The sequence below is a fragment of the Phyllostomus discolor genome, chromosome 7, assembly GCF_004126475.2.
Source record: "Phyllostomus discolor isolate MPI-MPIP mPhyDis1 chromosome 7, mPhyDis1.pri.v3, whole genome shotgun sequence".
NCBI lineage: Eukaryota > Metazoa > Chordata > Mammalia > Chiroptera > Phyllostomidae > Phyllostomus > Phyllostomus discolor.
This window is the reverse complement of record NC_040909.2, coordinates 111212037-111222399: the sequence shown is the minus strand read 5'-3', so window position 1 is coordinate 111222399 and position 10363 is coordinate 111212037. Positions and strand designations below refer to the sequence as shown.

General features: G+C 35.0%; 1 pseudogene; it reads left to right on the top strand.

Moving 5' to 3' along the window:
- The first annotated feature begins 978 nt into the window (after window positions 1-978).
- On the top strand, window positions 979-2045 carry LOC114514836 (annotated as a pseudogene).
- The last annotated feature ends 8318 nt before the right edge of the window (window positions 2046-10363 follow it).

Genomic DNA, 10363 nt, shown 5'->3' with positions numbered 1-10363 from the left:
TAAACTTACATCATCCCACATTGATTTATCATTTTGGTATATAAAATGTGCACAACTTTTCCATATTATTTTGAAAGCCTATAATGTTATATTATTTTAATCTCTTGATGTTAGAATTATCTGAGGACCCTTCATTAACATTAGCATTCATTAATGGTCCTGGTTTTTTAAAAGCTTATCATTTAACCAAAAATGTTTAACACAATTACTTTGTAAATGTGAAGTGTATGTCTGTCCTGATTTTTTTAAAACAGCATTTCACCAAAAATGTTGAACACATTAACTTTGTCCATGTCAAGTGTACATGTGATCCAATCATCAAATTTAGGGTAATTTTGTGTGAGAGCATCTTTCACAGTCTTACAATACATAATTGTAAACATAGCATAAACATCAGAAAATTTTAAGGAGAAAACATTTATCTAATATATCTCTGCCAAATTAAGATTATTTTCAGTAGTGAAGAAATAATTTATAAAATTTCATTATGAGGCCAGCATTTGGTGATAAGTCTGACCTTATGAGATCCCAATGGGTTTATTTTAAAGTGTTTAATTTCTTAATTCACCCTTATAGTAATATCATTTAAAATGTTTGAGGTTTACTTTGGTCTGAAAGCTCAAGGATATGATAACCCTATAATCTGAAGAGTATAGTAATATTTACCAGGGTTTTTTGTGTTTTTTTACTTTTTATGTGAAAGGCAAGCACAAAATGTCTTTATTATATTTTAAATTGCCATATTTAATAAAGGAAAATAACCAAGAAGCCAGTGCTAACTATACGCTTCACATGTAATTATAATAATTTAGCCTATTATTTTTTAAAAATTAGCAGATACCTTTGGCGGTAAAAAACAAACATCATAATATTCTATTATTTAGCATGTGACCCGAAAAGAATTACCTTTTCTCCAGCTTCCAGTAAACTGGGGTCCAGGAAACAGGGCTGGGCAGGGCGAGTTGAGCGTCAGTTGCAGTTTGCAGGGAGCCTCGGTGGCTGTGGAAGACCAGAGGGTGCACCCACCGCCGGGTGGAGGACGTGGGACGCAAGATGGAAAATCGTGAGCCAGTTGATACTGTTAAGGAAAAACAAATTTTGTATATCTTAACCAGAAAAATTAACCAACTTTTAGAAACAGAAAGGAATCGACCGGAACATGAATCGACACGTATCGGACTCACCGCTGCTCTCTGCGGCCTAATAGCCGTCTTCCTCATCGCGTCTTAAATGACACACGGGCTTGTGTAGCGGCTGGTGTAACAATGCAGTGATCCCATTTTTGACAGCAGGTGTTATCTTACAAGGTTTTATAAGTTCACCATCGAATACAGGTGATTTACACTGCCATAACATGTGCCACAACGCGGGGGGGGGGGGGGGCAGCAATTGGTTGGACTTGTTTTAAGGGCCTGTACCCCGTTTTCCTGGCTATCCCTGGGAATGGTGGCCTAGCAGCCTGGTATACCTAAGCCCTGCTACCAGAAAAAGAAAACATCTTACCCTCCTGGATCAGAATTTCTAAGTGGGTCTTTATAAAGATGGTACTTCCCATTTTGCTCCAGACTGGGTTTGCAGTATACCTTGGTTCTAGACAAAATAAACTACTTATAAAGGTTCTTCGTCACCTAAAGTGGCCTCGAAATTCAGTAATTACTAAGCAAATCTGTACAGAAAAGCAAAACTGTAAAAATAATATATATATATGTATATATATGGAGTCTGAACCTTGCAGTATCTCTCACCTATCTGAATGTTTCAAAGCTATTATCATATTTTCTTAGATTAACAGCTTTTATGAAGAACTACTTTGTGTTTTTCCCCTACACTTCTACATTTAAAGTAGTATTTTTGCTAGATTTTTCCTGACAAATAATTTCATTTAGTATCTTCAAAAGTATAAAGACTTTCATTTCAAAGTTTTGTTAATATTTTCATGGTACCCCCAAATTTAAGGACATCTTTTTATCATCAAAAAGGAATTCTGAAAACAATTGTTTTGTTCGGTTTGCAAACTTTTCTTCATATTATTTGCTATTACATCTGCCTGCTGTACCCTTTAGTATTAGTGTATTTTAAAGCCCTTCAAAATGGTGGAATAAAGAAAGAAATTCAAGTAAATATTAAATTTTTAAGTATCCATCTCCTTAATCCACTGAAGTAAACTTTTCTCAAGGCATTTTATCTTAATAGTATTTTATGTAAAAAAAAAAGCAGGTGAACAATAATATCTGACACCATTCAGGTACACTTTGAAGTGTGTAGGTTTGTGTCAGTTACTGACTGCTTAATTTAGAGAACCCCTACCCACATCAGTAAACACCAGTCAATCTATATGGTAACTTTAACATCAAAAACATATCACAGGAATAGCTATCATCAGTTACTGATGGGAAGAAGGTTGCACAGAGAGATGATATCTCCAATGGAGGGTTGCATTTAATGAAAAGAAAATTAAAATTCTAAATGTAAGTCAGTAAACCCAAAGCCCTTCCTTTCAAGGCTAGTTTGACATTATGTTTTGTGCTTTCTGAATCCTTTCATTTACAATTACAAGAGTTATTCTTTTTTTGGTTCAAATCCTGCTTTCCTCCTTTGTAAAGTTATTCCTAAACACATTAGCCTAGATGAGCTAATTTCACATGGCTTATTTACCTGCTCCTAGATTTATATGCCACCTGCTTTAGCTTTTTCTACAGATGCAAAGTCAACCTCTGGGGCAAAATTCCACCTTTCTCTTTCTGCCACACAAGTGGTAAATAACATTACCCAATAAATTTCAGCATTTCCCCCCAAATGTGTAGGATACAAAAAATGTATTCATTCGTGTGAGATATAAAAATGTACACTCACACTTCTGAAATCAACAGCCAGCCATTTCACACTTGGGCCAAAGGCAAACAAACATAATTCTCACTGGCAGCTGGACAACATTCCAAGCTGCCACCACATTAATTAACTCACCTCAATCAGATTCCACTTCAACTTGCACAGCTTGCTGCCAAGACGCCTAGCAATAAATTGTTAGGTTAAATACTGAACAAGGTAGGGAAATACCATATGGTATGTTGTTGTAAAGGGTGAGATATTCTTGTTTAACACTAGTAGCAGCGTTTTCCATTTACTTTTTATGGTTGTCTCTTGTGATTTGAGAAGAATGAATATATGTTCCTGTTGATAAAATCTTGCTTGTTTTGTTGTGAAGGGGACTGGGATGGTAACATGATAACAAAATATCTTTGTCCACATGCTTCTATAGTTGATATTCTCTTTATTTCAAGGCAGTAGCTTACTTAAGCAAGTACTGGGAATCGACTAATAGTAAATTGTTATTTTAAATTTGAGAGGAATTTCAAGGGACAGAGAACTCAAAATTCCCTTTTCATTGAGGTCCACTGGCAATTTACAAAATAATACAAACTACTTAAAACATGAAAATTCTACCTGGAAGCCAAAATATGTGAGTCTGAAGTCTACTTTCTGCCTGACTAACCGTATCACTTTGGGGAAATCATTTGACTTCTCTAGTATTATTTTCCTCATCTGTCATATGAAGCAGTTTGACTAGATAAGCAGTTCACAAACCTTAATGCACATGTCAATTTAAGGAGCTTGTTTAAAAAGCAGATTCTTGAACATCATCGTTAGGAATTGAAAATGATCAGGTTTGACATGAAGCCCACAAGTCTGAATTTGTAATGAACAAGAAATTCTTCTGCTGATAGAGAACCCATATTTTGAGAAATATTGGCTACATTATGTCTAAGATCCCCTTACCTCTGACCATGTATTATTTTACTAGTCCATGTCATCGCTTTTATTACTTGTGGTGTGATTTTGGAAAGTGGTATGATTGGAAGTGTCAATTCAGGTTTTCCTCGCACTAGGTACTTCCAATATCCAGCAGATAAGACTGAAAACACCAGAATGTGACTACCCAAAGTCACGTAAACATTTTCCTTGGGCTGTGGGGTGGCTGACAGGGGTAATAGCTTACTGGCTGCTACCACTAAATCTAGATAAAGAAAAATATAGAAAGCTATCCTGCAGGTCAACTTTATTCACATTCTTTATTGATCATCCAGTAGAAGTCTTTTCTTACTCTAAGGATGTTGTAATGAATGCTTGTTTCATTTACTTTGCTCCTTGTGTATATTTTGCATTCTGCTTCTATTTTAAATCCTGGAATTCAAAAAAATATTCCATGCTTCTTGTGAGATTATAAAAGGCTAAAAAGTTTTGGAAACTTCATCCTTCCTAGCTTCTAGGGCATAATTTGGTAAGGACAGTAAAAGGCTTTACTAGTATACACTTTTGGTTTATTTCAAATAGGTGCTTATGAATTGTTACAGTGCCACATATCTTCTTCCATCTGATCCCTATTTGACCATCAGAGAGCTATCCCACAACACAGTTGTCTAGGTATTGCCTTAAATTAGGAAGAGAACCACCTTAACTGGCCCACATAAAATTGTACAGAACACAGGCCTTTCTCATCACATTACAAGCTCAACAGACGTGAAGTCTCAAAAAAAAAAAAAAAAAAAAGACACTTTATTTCTTAAAACTGTGAAATCACCTTTACTCTTTGTTTCTTTTCATGAAGGATGTAAAAAAAAACAATGTGGTAGTTGCTTTACTATTTAATCTGCACTAAAGAAACCTGATTGTCTTAGATTTAATCAGTTCCTTGCAAGCTACTTTAGTCACCACAAAAAACCCTGATGTGTAATAATGTCCGTTAGAGTATGGGTGAATGGTCTCATTGATCTTTGTATTCTCAGCTACTAAAATCAGACTCTTTACTTAGTACATGCTCAATAAAGGAATGCTGGCTTGAAGATGCTCTGGCAAAGAATTAAACGCTGTTGCAGACTTTTTTGTCCCCTGCAGGTGGTGCTGGGAGACAGGTTCTTTCTTTACATATTTAATCATAATTATATGGGATGGTAAAGGTGTTCTTAGCACCTGGTTTAAAACTGTTGTAATTATCTAAATTTCTCCCCCCCCCCTTCTCTATAGTTACTGAGTCACAAAAAACCAAAAAGCCTGAAAAGGTGATCCAAGTGAAAAAAGGCAGACATTAATATAAGCAATTGGTGTACACTTGTACTTTCAAAATGAGAACATATACTCAGGAAATTATTCTTTGGTATTATATGCCTATCTCTTCAGATCTACTCTACTAACTCGAGTACTGTATTTGTCATCCCTATGCTTTTAGTATTTCTTGCCATGGTTACATTTGACTGATTGTTGATATTTGGGGTTTCAACCTTTAAGTCTTTCTGTCCATCTCACAACTTGTCCACCACACCTCCCAGTCAGAGTCAGCTACCCTTTCCTCTGTGTTCCTCCAGTTTAAAGGAGGTATTGCTTATCAGGGTGGTCACTTTGTAAATTATATAAATGTATAATCACTATGTTGTACACCGGAAATTAATTAATATTATATCTTAATAGTAATTGAAAAATAAAAACTAAATAATGTATTACTTACCTTTTAATATCTGAATCTCCCATAGAGATTGTGTCAATATCATCTTTGTATCACTAGTTCTTACCTTGATCCTTGGAATGTGGTAGACACTAACTAAATTGAATGAATATATGCAGTCAATAAATCTCTAAAAATACTCCTAGCACATAACTTAGTATTGCCTGGAACCAAGTATGCATTTGTCTTCTAACCACTCCTGCCCAGAAGCTTTCTGAAGCCAAAACTAGAGGTCAGTAATAGTCATAATTTAATAAGCTGGTATTGACATAATATGATTCCCCCAACCTACATTTCTGGCCATATCTTTCCTGTCTTCCCCCATTGAATTTTTCACAACTACCAGATTGGTCTGTTCACTCTCCCTGATTTGCTTTATGCTTTCCTACCTCTGAGGTTATGCCATCTCCCTATTTTGTGCTCAGTCTATTTTAATTACTAATTCTCAAAGTGGTTCTCAGGAGGCCCACAACTTTATGTTTACAGTAATATTAAGCTGCTATTTGTCTTTTCACTCTCATTCTCTCCCACATGTACAGTAGCTTTCCAGAGGCTTTATGATGTATATTACAACAGAAGCAGATATGAGAATCCAGCCGTCTTCTATTAAACTATATATTAAAATGTAAAATGTAAAACAATACCATTCTCCTCACTAAATGGTTTTGTTTTGGAAATAGTTTTCATTAAAATTATATGATGTCAATATGTAATTTATTTTACTTTTTTAAGTATTGTCCTTATTTATTTTTAAGGGGAGAAGGAAAGGAAAGAGAGAAAAACACTGATGTATGGTTGCCTCTCGTGTGCCCCCAGACCTGGCCCACAAACCAGGCATGTGCCCTGACTGGGAATCCATCTGGCCACCTTTTGGTTCGCAGGCCAGCAGCACTCAATCCACTGAGCCACTCCAGTCAGGGCTGTTTTTTAAAATTAATAAATACATTTTCTTGATTTTTATTTCTAATATGGTTAATACAGACAGATATAACCCGCATAAACCAAGGTTCTTAGAGGTCCTTAATTATTTTGAAGAGTATTATAAACAGGCCCCTAAGGCCAAAGAGTTCAACAATGATGACCTAAATCTTCCGTATCCTTTAACATCCAGATGGAAGACTTCTTCCTTGATGTGTTATTTGACCTGAGCAACTAGAGAGGATCTCCTGCCCTGGCTACTCTGAACACCTAGGGCACTTACACATTTATGGTTTTTTTGCACCATTCACCTAGTACACAGCATGTGCCAAAAAGGAATTAAATATTGTTATACTGACTAAGAATATTTAAAGACCTTCATGTTTAATGGTGAATCATAATCCTTTTACTTTCCAGTCTCTGATTATAGTCTTCCCAGCCTCAAAGGAAAAAAAAGTTGTTTTTGACTTTTCAATCTACAATGTTAAGTAAAAATAATAAAGCTACATGAATACATGAAACATTTGTTATGTTTTTATTATAAACCTGATCAATGTTCACTGAAGAAGAATAAAACAAATTATTAGAAATTAAAAAAATTAAGTTCCCCCACAAGGCCATCAACCCAAGGTAACAACTGCATATATATATATATATATATATATATATATCCCCAGTCTTCTGCTATTTGTATAATTTTTCACTAAATTAAGTTATTTGAATATACTATTATCATCTTTATATACTATTTTCTAAGATGCTTTTTTATTTCTTTTACTTAACATCATATGGTGTCCTATAGGGGAATTTAAAGAAACTGATACTGTTCATTTTAATAAGTGGGTGGCACACACATAGGTATTCATTTCTTCTTTAAATTAAAATATATATGAAGGGTAACTTTATAATAAATTAGTTTGTAAAATAAATGAATTTTTAGAGTAATATATGATGAACTTTTTCTATGTGATTAAGTATTCATTATCTTAACTCTGTAATAGCCCATTATATATCTCCTAGGATTTATTTAACCTATGTTTAATGCTACTGTTAGGCATTGGAATTATTCTAATTTTTCAAAATTACAAATAATGCTTGAATTTTCTTCCTTATATATACATTGTGCATACATATTTGGTGATTTGTTTAGAATAAATTTAGAATTTTTAAAAATTGTTTTTCAAGTACAGTTGTCTCCATTTCCCACCCGCCCACAACTCCTCCCACCCCACCAATCCATACCTCACACCCTCAATTCTAGCCCCCTTTGGCTTTCTTAGTGTCTTTTATACATGTTCCTTGACAACCCTTCCTCTTTTTCCGTTATCCCCTCCCCCTCCCCTCTAGCTACTGTCAGTTTGTTCTTTATTCCCATGTCTCTGCTAATATTTTGCTTGCTTGTTTGTTTTGTCAGGTCACACTTATAAGTGAGATTATATGGTATTTGTCTTTCACCACCTGGCTTATTTCATTTAGCATTATGCTCTCAAGATCCATCCATGCTGTTGCAAAGGGTAGGAGTTCCTTCTTTCTTTCTGCTGCATAGTATTCTATTGTATAAATGTACCGCAGTTTTTCAATCCAGTCTTTACTGATGGGCACCTAGTCTGCTTCCAGCACTTGGCTATTATAAATAGTGCTGCTATGAACATTGGGGTACATGAGTTCTTTTGAATTGGTGTTTCAGGGTTCTTAGGATATAATCCAAGCAGTGGAATTGCTAGGTCAAATGCAGTTCCATTTTTAGTTTTCTGACAAAATTCCATACTGCCTTCCACAGTGGCTACACCAGTCTGCACTCCCACCAACACTGTACTAGGGTTCCCTTTTCTCCATATCCTTACCAGCACTTGTGGTTTGTCGATTTGTTTATGATGGCCATTCTGATTGGCATGAAGTGGTATCTCACTGTGTTTAATTTGCATCTCTCTTGTGTCTAAGAGATATAAATAATTTTAAGACATTTAATACAAAAATTCAATCATCTTTGATGCTATTTTGCTTTCTCACTAAAAGAAAAATAAAACTACAACTTAGAAAGAAAGGAAGAGTTTGAGAAGTAGTGAGAGAAAGATGGGAAAGAATATGGAAGAAAGAAAACTCATAAAGAATAATTGCTGCCAAAGAAGAGAGAAGAGAAGGGAAGAGTGGGACACATGAATGGAGTTAGAGAATGCCTACAGAGGGATAAAACAAGGCATGCTGAAGAGAGAAGGTTTTAGAGTCAGATCCACATATAAAACATCTCATCCACTAATTATCTGTATGACCTTAGTCAAGTTACATAACTTCTCTAAGCCCCCATTTTCTTATCTGTAAATGGGAAAAGCAAAGAACTAGTCAAATAGTAGGCACATAATAAATGTTTGCTTCCTTCTGAGGAAATGCAGTAAAAGGTGGGGAGAGGCAGAAGGAAGAAAACAGGATATGGAAATGAAAGAATAAATAATTGATTTTATGGAAAAACAAAACTTAGAGAAAATCAAATTTTATTTTACAAATTACTATTTTTGTATAAAGTTCTGGTGTAACATTAGTGGTAGAATAGAAAAATGAAAGAAACCAAAGCGACACATCAGTGAAAGTTTGCTTATGAGAGAGAAAAGTGGGTTAATATGTAACAAATACAAAGAATGCCAAATCTTAAAAAAATCAAATATTGACTCAAAATATTTGCAGATGGTTTTTTTTTTTGGTCTTTGTATTGCCACTTAATAAAATCCTTACTGTGGTTTGAAGAAAAAGTAAATAAGAAAGATGCTGACGAGTTAAAAGGAGATTATGTTTTGGAGTACTTTCTTTTGTTACGCCATTTTTAAAATTGGGAACGAATTGCACGTTGGACCCAAATCCACTTCAGCATTCAGTGTTTTGACTGACCTTGAGCCCCTGAAGGTGCACGCTGTATACCTGTGTTGCTGCATGCACGCACACATACCCGCACGCACTTATGTTTCTCATCTATCAAGCAAAGGAGAAGGTGGCAACACCCTTTACTACTCTGCTTTGTGTTACTTAACTTCTGGTCTTTGGTTTCTCTTCCAAAAACTACAGATAATACTAGGAATTAAGAATCTCCTCTTTCTTGAATTTCCCTAGTTGGACTAGACATCTTGAGAAAACCGGTTTCTTTTTCTCATGAAATTTTTTGGCACTTCATCCTTCTAACTGTGCCAAGAATGTCTTGAGACTTTTTATTTGGCCTTTCCACTTGAGAATCTAAATAAAACTGCCTGCTCAGAGGTAAAAGTACATCACCAAAAATTTAATATGACTCAAAAGGAAAGTTAATCAAATCTTAAATGAGTTTTAATTAAGGGGGAAAAGACAAATTGGTTTTTATTTACTTTGCAATGCATTCCTGTAGTTTTTAATGGCTAACTTAGTTTCAGACTGGTGGAGTGCTCACCTCCATGGGTGGTGGAAAATACACTATTATTGGTTTCCTTATTTGACTCCTCTTGGATGAGAGTACTACCGATAAGAGCGATAATGGCTTTTCACATAGCAAAATTTCTTTAGCCACCAACCAAGAAACATTAAATTGTTACATAGCAAACATATCATATAACTTAGTTGAAAAAAGTAATCTACAAAATGGAATAATAACCAGTTGAAGTAAAGAATGGATGACAATTAAAGATTATTTTAATTCCAATCTATAGACAGAAGCCCTAGGCGGGGTGAGACCACACTTCTGACCTACTCTAGACTGCCTAGGCTGTCCATTACTCTCATCTTCTCCCACTCAGCAATAATATCTTCCAGGCAATTTTTTTCTTGTCTTCTCACTTTCCTAATATCTGTCTTCCCAGAACTCTGAAGTAATTGGGGATTATAATGCAGACTCTTTAAAAATCTGTACACATATTCTAGATCATTTCAACTAAGTCAAATCAGTTGATTTACTCACTCCTTCCTTTGCTCTTGCCTTTTAACTTCCTTGTT